The 18,673-nt window shown below is 41.3% G+C and overlaps 4 non-coding genes and 1 pseudogene across 4 annotated transcripts; all 5 read right to left on the bottom strand.

Annotated features, from left to right (window-relative positions):
- Positions 1–560: 560 nt before the first annotated feature.
- On the bottom strand, positions 561–695 carry LOC135013593 (U1 spliceosomal RNA; annotated as a pseudogene).
- A 152-nt stretch (positions 696–847) lies between these two features.
- LOC135013370 (U1 spliceosomal RNA) lies at positions 848–1,011 on the bottom strand. Its single transcript, XR_010212049.1, has one exon. It is a non-coding gene; the product is annotated as a U1 spliceosomal RNA (small nuclear RNA).
- A 6,722-nt stretch (positions 1,012–7,733) lies between these two features.
- On the bottom strand, positions 7,734–7,897 carry LOC135013346 (U1 spliceosomal RNA). Its single transcript, XR_010212025.1, has one exon. It is a non-coding gene; the product is annotated as a U1 spliceosomal RNA (small nuclear RNA).
- A 655-nt stretch (positions 7,898–8,552) lies between these two features.
- LOC135013473 (U1 spliceosomal RNA) lies at positions 8,553–8,715 on the bottom strand. Its single transcript, XR_010212146.1, has one exon. It is a non-coding gene; the product is annotated as a U1 spliceosomal RNA (small nuclear RNA).
- A 152-nt stretch (positions 8,716–8,867) lies between these two features.
- On the bottom strand, positions 8,868–9,031 carry LOC135013394 (U1 spliceosomal RNA). Its single transcript, XR_010212071.1, has one exon. It is a non-coding gene; the product is annotated as a U1 spliceosomal RNA (small nuclear RNA).
- Between the last annotated feature and the right edge of the window lie 9,642 nt (positions 9,032–18,673).

Below are 18,673 nucleotides of genomic sequence, written 5' to 3'. Positions count from 1 at the left end.
GGGCAGAAGGCTGCCTAATACTGAAGCACCCCCAAACAACAAACCAAATGCAACAACTAGTTCAAGCATTCCTGGGGGAAGGTCTGCAGAAGACGGATTTGCATACAGTGATGTCATCCAAGCAGTGGGCCAAAGTTGGCTGGAACCCTCATCTGCATATGAAAAGAGAAAAGGGGTATGCAGGGCATGGCGGCCTTTTGCGGCGCTTGGATGACCCTTAGTTCGCATTAAACACCCCCACCCTCCTTCGGTGTGGCATCATGTTGGCCATGCCCCAGCCCCTGAAGCATTCAAGCTGATTTCTTTCAGCAGCTTGGCACTGTAACAGCTCCAGAGCTGCTCTGTAAGGCAAGTAAAAGGGTGTGGGCCCTGCAGCACTACCTGTAGTTTGCATTGTGCATCGGAAGGCACAAAGTAAGCAGACAGGAGGAGAAGTCAGGATAGTGCACAAGGGTGTAGAAGGGAGGGGCTCAAGAAAAAAGAAGTGGAAACAGACAGCAAACTAGGCTGGAGAGAGACCTGAGACAAAGAGATCTGAATTATATGAGAGCCGACTAGGGGAAACACAAATTATGCAGTCAAGTTTCCCACATTTGGGGAAATCGCAGGGGCAGCACACCCAGAGTGCAATGGGTGAGCCTTGCCCTGGGAGAAGCAACTTCATGATCATAGTATCTAACCTGGCAGGTAAGTAGGAGTTGGGCTAGAGCTGGGGAGGGTCGCTGCTCGGGCACCCCCCTGTCAAGTGAAGGAGATCCAACTGAGGCAGCACAAGGGAACTCTTGAAAGAAGAACAAGGCTAGAGGAAGATCTGAGACAAAGAAATCTGACTTTTACCAGAGCTGACCAGAGGAAAGCACAAACACAGTCCCCCACTACCACAAATAATGCAGTTGAGTTTCCCACATTTGGGGAAATCACAGAGGTCAGCATACCCAGAATGCAATGAATGAACCTAACCCTGGGAGAACAATCTTCATGACCATGTTATCTCCTATGCAAAATAAGTATGATTTGGGATAGGGCTGGGGAGGGCCGCTGCTCAGGCACATCTCTGTCAAGTAAAGGAGATTCAACTGAGGCAGCACAAGGGAACTCTCATCTGGGGACAACAACTGCAGGGAGAACACATATTTTCAGATGAACATGGGAGGGCAGAAGGCTGCCTAATACTGAAGCACCCCCAAACAACAAACCAAATGCAACAACTAGTGCAAGCATTCCTGGGGGAAGGCCTGCCGCAGATGGATTTGCATATGGTGATGTCATCCAAGCAGTGGGTCAAAGTTGGCTTCAACCCTCGTCTGCATATGAAAAGAGAAAAGGGGCATGCAGGGCATGGCGGCCTTTTGCGGCGCTTGGCTGACCCCTAGTTTGCATTAAACACCTCCACCCTCCGTCGGTGTGGGGCTCTTGTTGGCTATGCCCCAGCACCTGAAGCATTCAAGCTGATTTCTTGCTGCAGCTGGGCACTGTAACAGCTCCAGAGCTGCTCTGTAAGGCAAGGTAAAAGGGTGTGGGCCCTGCAGCACTACCTGTAGTTTGCATTGTGCGTTGGAAGGCACAAAGTAAGCAGACAGGAGAAGTCAGGAGAGTGCACAAGGGCATAGAAGGCAGCGGCTCAAGAAAAGAGAAGTGGAAACAGACAGCAAACTAGGCTGGAGAGAGACCTGAGACAAAGAGATCTGAATTACACCAGGTCCGTCATTATATTATATATACCTACAGTAGTTATATATATTTTTTTTTATATCATTAATTATCATCTCTATACTAGCAGACGCAGTACGGTAGTCCACGGCTGTGGCTATCTCTGTGTCGTCAGTGCTCGTCCATAATTGTATACCTACCTACCTGTGGTGGAAGTTTTTTTCTATCTTCTTCATACTAGTAGTTTAGCAGTCTGCTGACAGTGTCCACCAGGTCCGTCATTATATTATATATACCTACAGTAGTTATATATATTTTTTTTTTATATCATTAATTATCATCTCTATACTAGCAGACGCAGTACGGTAGTCCACGGCTGTAGCTACCTCTGTGTCGTCAGTCACTCGTCATCCATAAGTATACTAGTATCCATCCATCTCCATTGTTTACCTGAGGTGCCTTTTAGTTGTGCCTATTAAAATATGGAGAACAAAAATGTTGAGGTTCCAAAAATAGGGAAAGATCAAGATCCACTTCCACCTCGTGCTGAAGCTGCTGCCACTAGTCATGGCCGAGACGATGAAATTCCATCAACGTCGTCTGCCAAGGCCGATGCCCAATGTCATAGTACAGAGCATGTAAAATCCAAAACACAAAAGATCAGTAAAAAAAGGACTCAAAAATCTAAATAAAAATCGTCGGAGGAGAAGCGTAAACTTGCCAATATGCCATTTACCACACGGAGTGGCAAGGAACGGCTGAGGCCCTGGCCTATGTTCATGGCTAGTGGTTCAGCTTCACATGAGGATGGAAGCACTCAGCCTCTCGCTAGAAAAATGAAAAGACTTAAGCTGGCAAAAGCACAGCAAAGAACTGTGCGTTCTTCAAAATCACAAATCCACAAGGAGAGTCCAATTGTGTCGGTTGCGATGCCTGACCTTCCCAACACTGGACGTGAAGAGCATGCACCTTCCACCATTTGCACGCCCCCTGCAAGTGCTGGAAGGAGCACCCGCAGTCCAGTTCCTGATAGTCAGATTGAAGATGTCAGTGTTGAAGTACACCAGGATGAGGAGGATATGGGTGTTGCTGGCGCTGGGGAGGAAATTGACAAGGAGGATTCTGATGGTGAGGTGGTTTGTTTAAGTCAGGCACCCGGCGAGACACCTGTTGTCCGTGGGAGGAATATGGCCATTGACATGCCTGGTGAAAATACCAAAAAAATCAGCTCTTCGGTGTGGAAGTATTTCAACAGAAATGCGGACAACAGGTGTCAAGCCGTGTGTTGCCTTTGTCAAGCTGTAATAAGTAGGGGTAAGGACGTTAACCACCTCGGAACATCCTCCCTTATACGTCACCTGCAGCGCATTCATCATAAGTCAGTGACAAGTTCAAAAACTTTGGGCGACAGCGGAAGCAGTCCACTGACCAGTAAATCCCTTCCTCTTGTAACCAAGCTCACGCAAACCACCCCACCAACTCCCTCAGTGTCAATTTCCTCCTTCCCCAGGAATGCCAATAGTCCTGCAGGCCATGTCACTGACAATTCTGACGAGTTCTCTCCTGCCTGGGATTCCTCCGATGCATCCTTGAGTGTAACGCCTACTGCTGCTGGCGCTGCTGTTGTTGCTGCTGGGAGTCGATGGTCATCCCAGAGGGGAAGTCGTAAGACCACTTTTACTACTTCCACCAAGCAATTGACTGTCCAACAGTCTTTTGCAAGGAAGATGAAATATCACAGCAGTCATCCTGCTGCAAAGCGGATAACTGAGGCCTTGGCATCCTGGGCAGTGAGAAACGTGGTTCCGGTATCCATCATTACTTCAGAGCCAACTATAGACTTGATTGAGGTACTGTGTCCCCGGTACCAAATACCATCTAGGTTCCATTTCTCTAGGCAGGCGATACCGAAAATGTACACAGACCTCAGAAAAAGACTCACCAGTGTCCTAAAAAATGCAGTTGTACCCAATGTCCACTTAACCACGGACATGTGGACAAGTGGAGCAGGGCAGACTCAGGACTATATGACTGTGACAGCCCACTGGGTAGATGTATTGACTCCCGCCGCAAGAACAGCAGCGGCGGCACCAGTAGCAGCATCTCGCAAACGCCAACTCTTTCCTAGGCAGGCTACGCTTTGTATCACCGCTTTCCAGAATACGCACACAGCTGAAAACCTCTTACGGCAACTAAGGAAGATCATCACAGAATGGCTTACCCCAATTGGACTCTCCTGTGGATTTGTGGCATCGGACAACGCCAGCAATATTGTGCGTGCATTATATCTGGGCAAATTCCAGCACGTCCCATGTTTTGCACATACCTTGAATTTGGTGGTGCAGAATTATTTAAAAAACGACAGGGGCGTGCAAGAGATGCTGTCGGTGGCCACAAGAATTGCGGGACACTTTCGGCGTACAGGCACCACGTACAGAAGACTGGAGCAACACCAAAAACGCCTGAACCTGCCCTGCCATCATCTGAAGCAAGAAGTGGTAACGAGGTGGAATTCAACCCTCTATATGCTTCAGAGGATGGAGGAGCAGCAAAAGGCCATTCAAGCCTATACATCTGACCACGATATAGGAGGTGGAATGCACCTGTCTCAAGCGCAGTGGAGAATGATTTCAACGTTGTGCAAGGTTCTGCAACCTTTTGAACTTGCCACACGTGAAGTCAGTTCAGACACTGCCAGCCTGAGTCAGGTCATTCCCGTCATCAGGCTTTTGCAGAAGAAGCTGGAGACATTGAAGGAGGAGCTAAGACAGAGCGATTCCGCTAGGCATGTGGGACTTGTGGATGGAGCCCTTCATTCGCTTAACCAGGATTCACGGGTGGTCAATCTGTTGAAATCAGAGCACTACATTTTGGCCACCGTGCTCGATCCTAGATTTAAAACCTACGTTGTATCTCTCTTTCCGGCAGACACAAGTCTGCAGGGGTTCAAAGACCTGCTGGTGAGAAAATTATCAAGTCAAGCGGAACTTGATCGGTCAACAGCTCCTCCTTCACATTCTCCCGCAATTGGGGGTGCGAGGAAAAGGCTCAGAATTCCGAGCCCACCCGCTGGCGGTGATGCAGGGCAGTCTGGAGCGACTGCTGATGCTGACATCTGGTCCGGACTGAAGGACCTGCCAACGATTACGGACATGTCGTCTACTGTCACTGCATATGATTCTCTCACCATTGAAAGAATGGTGGAGGATTATATGAGTGACCGCATCCAAGTAGGCACGTCAGACAGTCCGTACGTATACTGGCAGGAAAAAGAGGCAATTTGGAGGCCCTTGCACAAACTGGCTTTATTCTACCTAAGTTGCCCTCCCACAAGTGTGTACTCCGAAAGAGTGTTTAGTGCCGCCGCTCACCTTGTCAGCAATCGGCGTACGAGGTTACTTCCAGAAAATGTGGAGAAGATGATGTTCATTAAAATGAATTATAATCAATTTCTCCGTGGAGACATTGACCAGCAGCAATTGCCTCCACAAAGTATACAGGGAGCTGAGATGGTGGATTCCAGTGGGGATGAATTGATAATCTGTGAGGAGGGGGATGTACACGGTGATGAATCGGAGGATGATGAGGTGGACATCTTGCCTCTATAGAGCCAGTTTGTGCAAGGAGAGATTAATTGCTTCTTTTTTGGTGGGGGTCCAAACCAACCCGTCATTTCAGTCACAGTCGTGTGGCAGACCCTGTCACTGAAATGATGGGTTGGTTAAAGTGTGCATGTCCTGTTTATACAACATAAGGGTGGGTGGGAGGGCCCAAGGCAATTCCACCTTGCACCTCTTTTTTCTTTTATTTTTCTTTGCGTCATGTGCTGTTTGGGGAGTGTTTTTTGGAAGGGCCATCCTGCGTGACACTGCAGTGCCACTCCTAGATGGGCCAGGTGTTTGTGTCGGCCACTTGGGTCGCTGAGCTTAGTCACACAGCTACCTCATTGCGCCTCTTTTTTTCTTTGCGTCATGTGCTGTTTGGGGAGTGTTTTTTGGAAGGGCCATCCTGCGTGACACTGCAGTGACACTCCTAGATGGGCCAGGTGTTTGTGTCGTCCACTTGGGTCGCTGAGCTTAGTCACACAGCTACCTCATTGCGCCTCTTTTTTTCTTTGCGTCATGTGCTGTTTGGGGAGTGTTTTTTGGAAGGGCCATCCTGCGTGACACTGCAGTGCCACTCCTAGATGGGCCAGGTGTTTGTGTCGGCCACTTGGGTCGCTGAGCTTAGTCACACAGCTACCTCATTGCGCCTCTTTTTTTCTTTGCGTCATGTGCTGTTTGGGGAGTGTTTTTTGGAAGGGCCATCATGCGTGACACTGCAGTGCCACTCCTAGATGGGCCAGGTGTTTGTGTCGGCCACTTGGGTCACTGAGCTTAGTCATCCAGCGACCTCGGTGCAAATTTTAGGACTAAAAATAATATTGTGAGGTGTGAGGTGTTAAGAATAGACTGAAAATGAGTGGAAATTATGGTTATTGAGGTTAATAATACTTTGGGATCAAAATGACTCCCAAATTCTATGATTTAAGCTGTTTTTTAGGGTTTTTTGAAAAAAACACCCGAATCCAAAACACACCCGAATCCGACAAAAAAAATTCGGTGAGGTTTAGCCAAAACGCGTTCGAACCCAAAACACGGCCGCGGAACCGAACCCAAAACCAAAACACAAAACCCGAAAAATTTCCGGTGCACATCTCTAGTGGCCATGCCATGTCACTGTGCAGGAGCCAGCACCGCTCACACACTAGTCCCCGGTGCAGCCCCCAACCCCCGGGACACCCGGAGCAACAAAATGTAGATTCAGGCCACCAGGCCACGCCCCTACCTATGAAACCATGCCTCCTTTTTACCATTGCGCTGCTTATCTGCGCGCACTGCATTACAATCTCCCTCGCCACCTCTCTGGGTGTCACCAGTGATAGTGACACCTCTGCCATGCTTGTAGCAGCTGGTCCTAAGATCTACGCCTCAAGCCCTGAGTGTTTGCCCTTGTGACTTGTTGATCATCATAGCAAAGCAGATGCTTACAGAAAACTGCAGGGGCTTAGATTGAAAATAAAAAAAATTGATGGGTATAAGGTAGAGAGGAGCGGGTTCGGTTCTCCGAGAACCGAATTCCCCACGAACTCCACGTGGTTTACACTGGTACGAGGCAGGCTCGGTTGTTCCCGCCTGACTCGGAAAACCTGAACAAGGGAAAATGTCATCATCCCGCTGTCGGATTCTCGCGAGATTCGGATTCCATATAAAGAGCTGCGCGTTGCCGCCATTTTTACTCGTGCATTGAAGAGAGAGCGGAGAGGACGTGGCTATGTTCTCTCAGTGGAAATCTCAATATCAGTGCTCAGTATCAGTGGATACTTATTGCTGCTCAGTAATACTAGTAGTGTGTCTCTCCTGCTCAGTGTCAGTTCTCAGTAGTATCCTCATCAGTGCTCAGTATCACTGCTCATTGTCTTGTGCTGCATTGTTGTGCTCAGCATACTACAGTACATTACTAATAGTCCAGTGCTGCATCTTGCTGCTCAGTGTCAGTTCTAGTATCCTCATCAGTGCTCACTATCACTGCTCATTGCATTGTGGTGTTCTGTATACTACAGTAACATAGTAATATAGTAACATAGTTTTTGAGGTTGAATAGAGGCAAATTGCCCATCGTGTTCAACCTGTTTTAAGTTGTGATGATTCTACATACTTGCTGAATAATGTTTTATGACTAGTTAGCTACTACAACTCATGTTACCCCCGGATTAACCATGTTGATATTTTAAGTATTATAACCTTGGATAGCTTTTTCATTCAGAAATGTATCCATTCCTTTTTTAAATCCAATTACAGAGTCCGCCATTACCACCTTCCCTGGCAGGGAATTCCACATCCTGATTGCCCTAACAGTGAAGATCATAGTATCTCTCCTGGCAGGTAAGTAGGAGTTGGGCCAGAGCTGTGGAGGATTGCTGCTCGGGCACCCCCTGTCAAGTGAAGGAGATCCAACTGAGGCAGCACAAGGGAACTCTCGAAAGAAGAACAAGGCTAGAGGAAGATCTGAGACAAAGAAATCTGACTTTTACCAGAGCTGACCAGAGGAAAGCACAAACACAGTCCCCCACTACCACAAATAATGCAGTCGAGTTTCCCACATTTGGGGAAATCACAGGGGTCAGCATACCCAGAATGCAATGAATGAACCTCACCCTGGGAGAACAATCTTCATGACCATGGTATCGCCTATGCAAAATAAGTATGATTTGGGATAGGGCTGGGGAGGGCCGCTGCTCAGGCACATCTCTGTCAAGTAAAGGAGATTCAACTGAGGCAGCACAAGGGAACTCTCATCTGGAGACAACAACTGCAGGGAGAACACATATTTTCAGATGAACATGGGAGGGCAGAAGGCTGCCTAATACTGAAGCACCCCCAAACAACAAACCAAATGCAACAACTAGTACAAGCATTCCTGGGGGAAGTTCTGCAGAAGATGGATTTGCATACGGTGATGTCATCCAAGCAGTGGGCCAAAGTTGGCTGGAACCCTCATCTGCATATGAAAAGAGAAAAGGGGTATGCAGGGCATGGCGGCCTTTTGCGGCGCTTGGATGACCCTTAGTTCGCATTAAACACCCCCACCCTCCTTCGGTGTGGGGCTCATGTTGACAATGCCCCAGCCCCTGAAGCATTCAAGCTGATTTCTTACAGCAGCTTGGCACTGTAACAGCTCCAGAGCTGCTCTGTAAGGCAAGTAAAAGGGTGTGTAGTTTGCATTGTGCATTGGAAGGCACAAAGTAAGCAGACAGGAGGAGAAGTCAGGATAGTGCACAAGGGTATAAAAGGGAGGGGCTCAAGAAAAAAGAAGTGGAAACAGACAGCAAACTAGGCTGGAGAGAGACCTGAGACAAAGAGATCTGAATTATACGAGAGCCGACCAGGGGAAACACAAATTATGCAGTCAAGTTTCCCACATTTGGGGAAATCGCAGGGGCAGCACACCCAGAGTGCAATGGGTGAGCCTTGCCCTGGGAGAAGCACCTTCATGATCATAGTATCTCACCTGGCAGGTAAGTAGGAGTTGGGCTTGAGCTGGGGAGGGTCGCTGCTCGGGCACCCCCCTGTCAAGTGAAGGAGATCCAACTGAGGCAGCACAAGGGAACTCTCGAAAGAAGAACAAGGCTATAGGAAGATCTGAAACAAAGAAATCTGACTTTTACCAGAGCTGACCAGAGGAAAACACAAACACAGTCCCCCACTACCACAAATAATGCAGTCGAGTTACCCACATTTGGGGAAATCACAGGGGTCAGCATACCCAGAATGCAATGAATGAACCTCACCCTGGGAGAATAATCTTCATGACCATGGTATCTCCTATGCAAAATAAGTATGATTTGGGATAGGGCTGGGGAGGGCCGCTGCTCAGGCACATCTCTGTCAAGTAAAGGAGATTCAACTGAGGCAGCACAAGGGAACTCCAGCATCCTCTACAGACTAAGAGAAAAGGATTTACCGGTAGGTATTAAAATCCTATTTTCTCATACGACCTAGAGGATGCTGGGGTCACATTAAGAACCATGGGGTTATACCAAAGCTCTTGAACGGGTGGAAGAGTGCGTACGACTCTGCAGCACCGAATGACCCAACTTGAGGTTATCATCGGCAAGGATGCAGTGGCGTTAATGTTTCCTGGTGTCAACCTGTATTATTTCAGTAGATATTGAAATGAGGATGCATCTTGCTGCCTTTCCAATGAAGCAAGTTTAATTTAGTAATAGGTGAAAAACCATCCCTACAAAGATGTTAATCAGATACTTGGCTTTGTGGACACTTTTCAGAGAACAAATTTGTTATCATAAAAATAAAGCCAGAAAATGAAGAGCTGTTTAATCACTCAATTGGATTTTTTTGCCAGCATATTTCTTTTTCTCTGCAAACCACTGCTAAATTGTGCTTCCTAGCTGTTTTTATAAAATCACTGAATCAAATCTAACTCTGATTACATCAGAGAAGGCCAGGCACCCTACACCATAACAGGGGTTTTTGAAATTTTGACTTGTCTACTTAAAGATCACCAAAATCTGATAACAAGGTCAATTACATCCCTGGGTGGGATTGAACCACCAACCCTTTGGTTAATAACCAATCACACTAACCAATTGCGCCACAGAGACACTTTGCAAAAGTCCATACTGACAAAGGCTAATAAGCATTCATCTAGAACGTTTCCTAGAAAAACTTTAAAAAGTCAATAATCTGGAGAGTTTTTGTAAGATGTTTCTTCCATCAACCAACGAAGAAACACATTGTTACTTTCCCATGATGAGTGAGTGCTTCAAGATCTCTTGCACTTACATGTGCAGCAGAGTACTGTAATGAAAGCATGCTGGGTTCATAACCCAGAGGTAGGCAGATTGAAACTATCCTTTGCTATATGCATTTTTTTTTTGTTAATTAAAGTAATCCAAAACTGGGATTGATATTTTTTCTCTTTTATTTTTACTTAAAGTACAATAACTTTTACCATTTTAATATGTTTTAATAGTATATTGACAGTATTGTTTTCTTTCAAAAATCCACTTAATTTTCTTTACCCGATTATTAAAATGGTAATTGACAAAAACAAACTACATTGTCACCAGAAGAGCAATACAAAATGTACAAGTGATATATTAAAATCATCTTTCCAGCTTGAATTTCAATGATGCATTGGGGCAACGATTTTGTGAGAAACATCTTCACCCTTAAATAAAGATTTTCTTAATTCCTTACCTGTGTGCTAATTAGATATCACCTTGTTTTCACATTAAACAGACTTCCACATGAGAAAGCAGCAAGGATGCAGTGGCGTTAATGTTTCCTGGTGTCAACCTGTATTATTTCAGTAGATATTGAAATGAGGATGCATCTTGCTGCCTTTCCAATGAAGCAAGTTTAATTTAGTAATAGGTGAAAAACCATCCCTACAAAGATGTTAATCCGATACTTGGCTTTGTGGACACTTTTCAGAGAACAAATTTGTTAGCATAAAAATAAAGCCAGAAAATGAAGAGCTGTTTAATCACTCAATTGGATTTTTCTGCCAGCATATTTCATTTTCTCTGCAACCCACTGCTAAATTGTGCTTCCTAGCTGTTTTTTGATAAAATCACTTAATCAAATCTAACTCTGATTACATCAGAGTAGGCCAGGTACCCTACACCATAAGAGGGGGTTTGAAATTTTGACTTGTCTACTTAAAGATCACCAAAATCTGATGACAAGGTCAATAACATCCCTGGGTGGGATTGAACCACCAACCCTTTGGTTAATAACCAAACACACTAACCGATTGCACCACAGAGACACTTTGCAAAAGTACATACTGACAAAGGCTAATAAGCATTCATCTAGAACGTTTCCTAGAAAACTTTAAAAAGTCAATAATCTGGAGAGATTTTGTAAGATGTTTCTTCCATCAACCAATGAAGAAACGCATTGGTACTTTCCCATGATGAGTGAGTGCTTCAGGATCTCTTGCACTTACATGTGCAGCAGAGTACTGCAATGGAAGCATGCTGGGCCCATAACCCAGAGGTAGGCAGATTGAAACTATCCTCTGCTATATGCATTTTTTTTTGTTAATTAAAGTAATCCAAAACTGGGATTGATATTTTTGCTCTTTTATTTTTACTTAAAGTACAATAACTTTTACCATTTTAATTTGTTTTAATAGTATATTGACAGTATTGTTTTCTTTCAAAAATCCACTTAATTTTCTTTACCCTATTATTAAAATGGTAATTGACAAAAACAAACTACATTGTCACCAGAAGAGCAATACAAAATGTACAAGTGATATATTAAAATCATCTTTCCAGCTTGAATTTCAATGATGCATTGGGGCAACGATTTTGTGAGAAACATCTTCACCCTTAAATAAAGATTTTCTTAATTCCTTACCTGTGTGCTAATTAGATATCACCTTGTTTTCACATTAAACAGACTTACACATGAGAAAGCAGCAAGGATGCAGTGGCGTTAATGTTTCCTGGTGTCAACCTGTATTATTTCAGTAGATATTGAAATGAGGATGCATCTTGCTGCCTTTCCAATGAAGCAAGTTTAATTTAGTAATAGGTGAAAAACCATCCCTACAAAGATGTTAATCAGATACTTGGCTTTGTGGACACTTTTCAGAGAACAAATTTGATAGCATAAAAATAAAGCCAGAAAATGAAGAGCTGTTTAATCACTCAATTGGATTTTTTTGCCAGCATATTTCTTTTTCTCTGCAAACCACTGCTAAATTGTGCTTCCTAGCTGTTTTTATAAAATCACTGAATCAAATCTAACTCTGATTACATCAGAGAAGGCCAGGTACCCTACACCATAACAGGGGTTTTTGAAATTTTGACTTGTCTACTTAAAGATCACCAAAATCTGATAACAAGGTCAATTACGTCCCTGGGTGGGATTGAACCACCAACCTTTTGGTTAATAGCCGTACACACTAACTGATTGCGCCACAGCGACACTTTGCAAAAGTACATACTGACAAAGGCTAATAAGCATTCATCTAGAACGTTTCCTAGAAAAACTTTAAATAGTCAATAATCTGGAGAGTTTTTGTAAGATGTTTCTTCCATCAACCAATGAAGAAACACATTGGTACTTTCCCATGATGAGTGAGTGCTTCAGGATCTCTTGCAATTACATGTGCAGCAGAGTACTGTAATGGAAGCTCGCTGGGTCCATAACCCAGAGGTAGGCAGATTGAAACTATCCTCTGCTATATGCATTTTTTTTTGTTAATTAAAGTAAACCAAAACTGGGATTGATATTTTTGCTCTTTTATTTTTACTTAAAGTAACAATAAGTTTTACCATTTTAATTTGTTTTAATAGTATATTGACAGTATTGTTTTCTTTCAAAAATCCACTTAATTTTCTTTACCCGATTATTAAAATGGTAATTGACAAAAACAAACTACATTGTCACCAGAAGAGCAATACAAAATGTACAAGTGATATATTAAAATCATCTTTCCAGCTTGGATTTCAATGATGCATTGGGGCAACGATTTTGTGAGAAACATCTTCACCCTTAAATAAAGATTTTCTTAATTCCTTACCTGTGTGCTAATTAGATATCACCTTGTTTTCACATTAAACAGACTTCCACATGAGAAAACAGCAAAGATGCAGTGGCGTTAATGTTTCATGGTGTCAACCTGTATTATTTCCGTAGATATTGAAATGAGGATGCATCTTGCTGCCTTTCCAATGAAGCAAGTTTAATTTAGTAATAGGTGAAAAACCATCCCTACAAAGATGTTAATCAGATACTTGGCTTTGTGGACACTTTTCAGAGAACAAATTTGTTATCATAAAAATAAAGCCAGAAAATGAAGAGCTGTTTAATCACTCAATTGTATTTTTCTGCCAGCTTTTTTCTTTTTCTCTGCAACCCACTGCTAAATTGTGCTTCCTAGCTGTTTTTTTATAAAATCACTTAATCAAATCTAACTCTGATTACATCAGAGAAGGCCAGGTACCCTACACCATAAGAGGGGGTTTGCAATTTTGACTTGTCTACTTAAATATCACCAAAATCTGATCACAAGGTCAATTACGTCCCTGGGTGGGATTGAACCACCAACCTTTTGATTAATAGCTGAACACACTAACCGATTGCGCCACAGAGACACTTTGCAAAAAGACTATACTGACAAAGACTAATAAGCATTCATCTAGAACGTTTCCTAGAAAAACTTTAAAAAGTCAATAATCTGGAGAGTTTTTGTAAGATGTTTCTTCCAGCAACCAATGAAGAAACACATTGGTACTTTCGCATGATGAGTGAGTGCTTCAGGATCTCTTGCACTTACATGTGCAGCAGAGTACTGCAATGGAAGCATGCTGGGCCCATAACCCAGAGGTAGGCAGATTGAAACTATCCTTTGCTATATGCATTTTTTTTTTGTTCATTAAAGTAATCCAAAACTGGGATTGATATTTTAGCTTTTATTTTTACTTAAAGTACAATAACTTTTACCATTTTAATTTGTTTTAATAGTATATTGACAGTATTGTTTTCTTTCAAAAATCCACTTAATTTTCTTTACCCTATTATTAAAATGGTAATTGACAAAAACAAACTACATTGTCACCAGAAGAGCAATACAAAATGTACAAGTGATATATTAAAATCATCTTTCCAGCTTGAATTTCAATGATGCATTGGGGCAATGATTTTGTGAGAAACATCTTTACCCTTAAATAAAGATTTTCTTAATTCCTTACCTGTGTGCTAATTAGATATCACCTTGTTTTCACATTAAACAGACTTCCACATGAGAAAGCAGCAAGGATGCAGTGGCGTTAATGTTTCCTGGTGTCAACCTGTATTATTTCAGTAGATATTGAAATGAGGATGCATCTTGCTGCCTTTCCAATGAAGCAAGTTTAATTTAGTAATAGGTGAAAAACCATCCCTACAAATATGTTAATCAGATACTTGGCTTTGTGGACACTTTTCAGAGAACAAATTAGTTAGCATAAAAATAAAGCCAGAAAATGAAGAGCTGTTTAATCACTCAATTGGATTTTTCTGCCAGCATATTTCTTTTTCTCTGCAACCCACTGCTAAATTGTGCTTCCTAGCTGTTTTTATAAAATCACTGAATCAAATCTAACTCTGATTACATCAGAGAAGGCCAGGTACCTTACACCATAACAGGGGGTTTGAAATTTTGACTTGTCTGCTTAAAGATCACCAAAATCTGATAACAAGGTCAATTAAGTCCCTGGGTGGGATTGAACCACCAACCTTTTGGTTAATAGCCTTACACACTAACTGATTGCGCCACAGCGACACTTTGCAAAAGTATTTACTGACAAAGGCTAATAAGCATTCATCTAGAACGATTCCTAGAAACATTTTAAAAAGTCAATAATGTGGAGAGTTTTTGTAAGATGTTTCTTCCATCAACCAATGAAGAAACACATTGGTACTTTCCCATGATGAGTGAGTGCTTCAGGATCTCTTGCACTTACATGTGCAGCAGAGTACTGTAATGGAAGCATGCTGGGTCCATAACCCAGAGGTAGGCAGATTGAAACTATCCTCTGCTATATGCATTTTTTTTTTGTTCATTAAAGTAATCCAAAACTGGTATTGATATTTTAGCTTTTATTTTTACTTAAAGTACAATAACTTTTACCATTTTAATTTGTTTTAATAGTATATTGACAGTATTGTTTTCTTTCAAAAATCCAATTAATTTTCTTTACCCGATTATTAAAATGGTAACTGACAAAAACAAACTACATTGTCACCAGAAGAGCAATACAAAATGTACAAGTGATATATTAAAATCATCTTTCCAGCTTGAATTTCAATGATGCATTGGGGCAACGATTTTGTGAGAAACATCTTCACCCTTAAATAAAGATTTTCTTAATTCCTTACCTGTGTGCTAATTAGATATCACCTTGTTTTCACATTAAACAGACTTCCACATGAGAAAGCAGCAAGGATGCAGTGGCGTTAATGTTTCCTGGTGTCAACCTGTATTATTTCAGTAGATATTGAAATGAGGATGCATCTTGCTGCCTTTCCAATGAAGCAAGTTTAATTTAGTAATAGGTGAAAAACCATCCCTACAAAGGTGTTAATCAGAGACTTGGCTTTGTGGACACTTTTCAGAGAACAAATTTGTTATCATAAAAATAAAGCCAGAAAATGAAGAGCTGTTTAATCACTCAATTGTATTTTTCTGCCAGCATTTTTCTTTTTCTCTGCAACCCACTGCTAAATTGTGCTTCCTAGCTGTTTTTTTATAAAATCACTTAATCAAATCTAACTCTGATTACATCAGAGAAGGCCAGGTACCCTACACCATAAGAGGGGGTTTGCAATTTTGACTTGTCTACTTAAATATCACCAAAATCTGATCACAAGGTCAATTACGTCCCTGGGTGGGATTGAACCACCAACCTTTTGATTAATAGCTGAACACACTAACCGATTGCGCCACAGAGACACTTTGCAAAAAGAATATACTGACAAAGACTAATAAGCATTCATCTAGAACGTTTCCTAGAAAAACTTTAAAAAGTCAATAATCTGGAGAGTTTTTGTAAGATGTTTCTTCCAGCAACCAATGAAGAAACACATTGGTACTTTCGCATGATGAGTGAGTGCTTCAGGATCTCTTGCACTTACATGTGCAGCAGAGTACTGCAATGGAAGCATGCTGGGCCCATAACCCAGAGGTAGGCAGATTGAAACTATCCTTTGCTATATGCATTTTTTTTTTGTTCATTAAAGTAATCCAAAACTGGGATTGATATTTTAGCTTTTATTTTTACTTAAAGTACAATAACTTTTACCATTTTAATTTGTTTTAATAGTATATTGACAGTATTGTTTTCTTTCAAAAATCCACTTAATTTTCTTTACCCTATTATTAAAATGGTAATTGACAAAAACAAACTACATTGTCACCAGAAGAGCAATACAAAATGTACAAGTGATATATTAAAATCATCTTTCCAGCTTGAATTTCAATGATGCATTGGGGCAATGATTTTGTGAGAAACATCTTTACCCTTAAATAAAGATTTTCTTAATTCCTTACCTGTGTGCTAATTAGATATCACCTTGTTTTCACATTAAACAGACTTCCACATGAGAAAGCAGCAAGGATGCAGTGGCGTTAATGTTTCCTGGTGTCAACCTGTATTATTTCAGTAGATATTGAAATGAGGATGCATCTTGCTGCCTTTCCAATGAAGCAAGTTTAATTTAGTAATAGGTGAAAAACCATCCCTACAAATATGTTAATCAGATACTTGGCTTTGTGGACACTTTTCAGAGAACAAATTAGTTAGCATAAAAATAAAGCCAGAAAATGAAGAGCTGTTTAATCACTCAATTGGATTTTTCTGCCAGCATATTTCTTTTTCTCTGCAACCCACTGCTAAATTGTGCTTCCTAGCTGTTTTTATAAAATCACTGAATCAAATCTAACTCTGATTACATCAGAGAAGGCCAGGTACCCTACACCATAACAGGGGGTTTGAAATTTTGACTTGTCTGCTTAAAGATCACCAAAATCTGATAACAAGGTCAATTAAGTCCCTGGGTGGGATTGAACCACCAACCTTTTGGTTAATAGCCTTACACACTAACTGATTGCGCCACAGCGACACTTTGCAAAAGTAGATACTGACAAAGGCTAATAAGCATTCATCTAGAACGATTCCTAGAAACATTTTAAAAAGTCAATAATGTGGAGAGTTTTTGTAAGATGTTTCTTCCATCAACCAATGAAGAAACACATTGGTACTTTCCCATGATGAGTGAGTGCTTCAGGATCTCTTGCACTTACATGTGCAGCAGAGTACTGTAATGGAAGCATGCTTGGTCCATAACCCAGAGGTAGGCAGATTGAAACTATCCTCTACTATATGCATTTTTTTTTGTTCATTAAAGTAATCCAAAACTGGGATTGATATTTTAGCTTTTATTTTTACTTAAAGTACAATAACTTTTACCATTTTAATTTGTTTTAATAGTATATTGACAGTATTGTTTTCTTTCAAAAATCCAATTAATTTTCTTTACCCGATTATTAAAATGGTAACTGACAAAAACAAACTACATTGTCACCAGAAGAGCAATACAAAATGTACAAGTGATATATTAAAATCATCTTTCCAGCTTGAATTTCAATGATGCATTGGGGCAACGATTTTGTGAGAAACATCTTCACCCTTAAATAAAGATTTTCTTAATTCCTTACCTGTGTGCTAATTAGATATCACCTTGTTTTCACATTAAACAGACTTCCACATGAGAAAGCAGCAAGGATGCAGTGGCGTTAATGTTTCCTGGTGTCAACCTGTATTATTTCAGTAGATATTGAAATGAGGATGCATCTTGCTGCCTTTCCAATGAAGCAAGTTTAATTTAGTAATAGGTGAAAAACCATCCCTACAAAGGTGTTAATCAGAGACTTGGCTTTGTGGACACTTTTCAGAGAACAAATTTGTTAGCATAAAAATAAAGCCAGAAAATGAAGAGCTGTTTAATCACTCAATTGGATTTTTTTGATAGCATATTTCTTTTTCTCTGCAACCCACTGCTAAATTGTGCTTCCTAGCTGTTTTTATAAAATCACTGAATCAAATCTAACTCTGATTACATCAGAGAAGGCCAGGTACCCTACACCATAACAGGGGTTTTCGAAATTTTGACTTGTCTACTTAAAGATAAACAAAATCTGATAACAAGGTCAATTATGTCCCTGGGTGGGATTGAACCACCAACCTTTTGGTTAATAGCTGTACACACTAACTGATTGCGCCACAGCGACACTTTGCAAAAGTACATACTGACAAAGGCTAATAAGCATTCATCTAGAACGTTTCCTATAAAAACTTTAAATAGTCAATAATCTGGAGAGTTTTTGTAAGATGTTTCTTCCATCAACCAATGAAGAAACACATTGGTACTTTCCCATGATGAGTGAGTGCTTCAGGATCTCTTGCACTTACATGTGCAGCAGAGTACTGTTATGAAAGCATGCTGGGTCCATAACCCAGAGGTAGGCAGATTGAAACTATCCTCTGCTATATGCATTTTTTTTTTGTTAATTGAAGTAATCCAAAACTGGGATTGATATTTTTGCTCTTTTATTTTTACTTAAAGTACAATAACTTTTACCATTTTAATTTGTTTTAATAGTATATTGACAGTATTGTTTTCTTTCAAAAATCCAATTAATTTTCTTTACCCGATTATTAAAATGGTAATTGACAAAAACAAACTACATTGTCACCAGAAGAGCAATACAAAATGTACAAGTGATATATTAAAATCATCTTTCCAGCTTGGATTTCAATGATGCATTGGGGCAACGATTTTGTGAGAAACATCTTCACCCTTAAATAAAGATTTTCTTAATTCCTTACCTGTGTGCTAATTAGATATCACTTTGTTTTCACATTAAACAGACTTCCACATGAGAAAACAGCAAAGATGCA

The sequence above is a fragment of the Pseudophryne corroboree genome, unplaced genomic scaffold, assembly GCF_028390025.1.
Source record: "Pseudophryne corroboree isolate aPseCor3 unplaced genomic scaffold, aPseCor3.hap2 scaffold_271, whole genome shotgun sequence".
NCBI classification, from domain to species: Eukaryota; Metazoa; Chordata; class Amphibia; order Anura; family Myobatrachidae; genus Pseudophryne; species Pseudophryne corroboree.
Note: the sequence above shows the minus strand (reverse complement) of the source record. Positions and strands in the feature narration are given on the sequence as shown.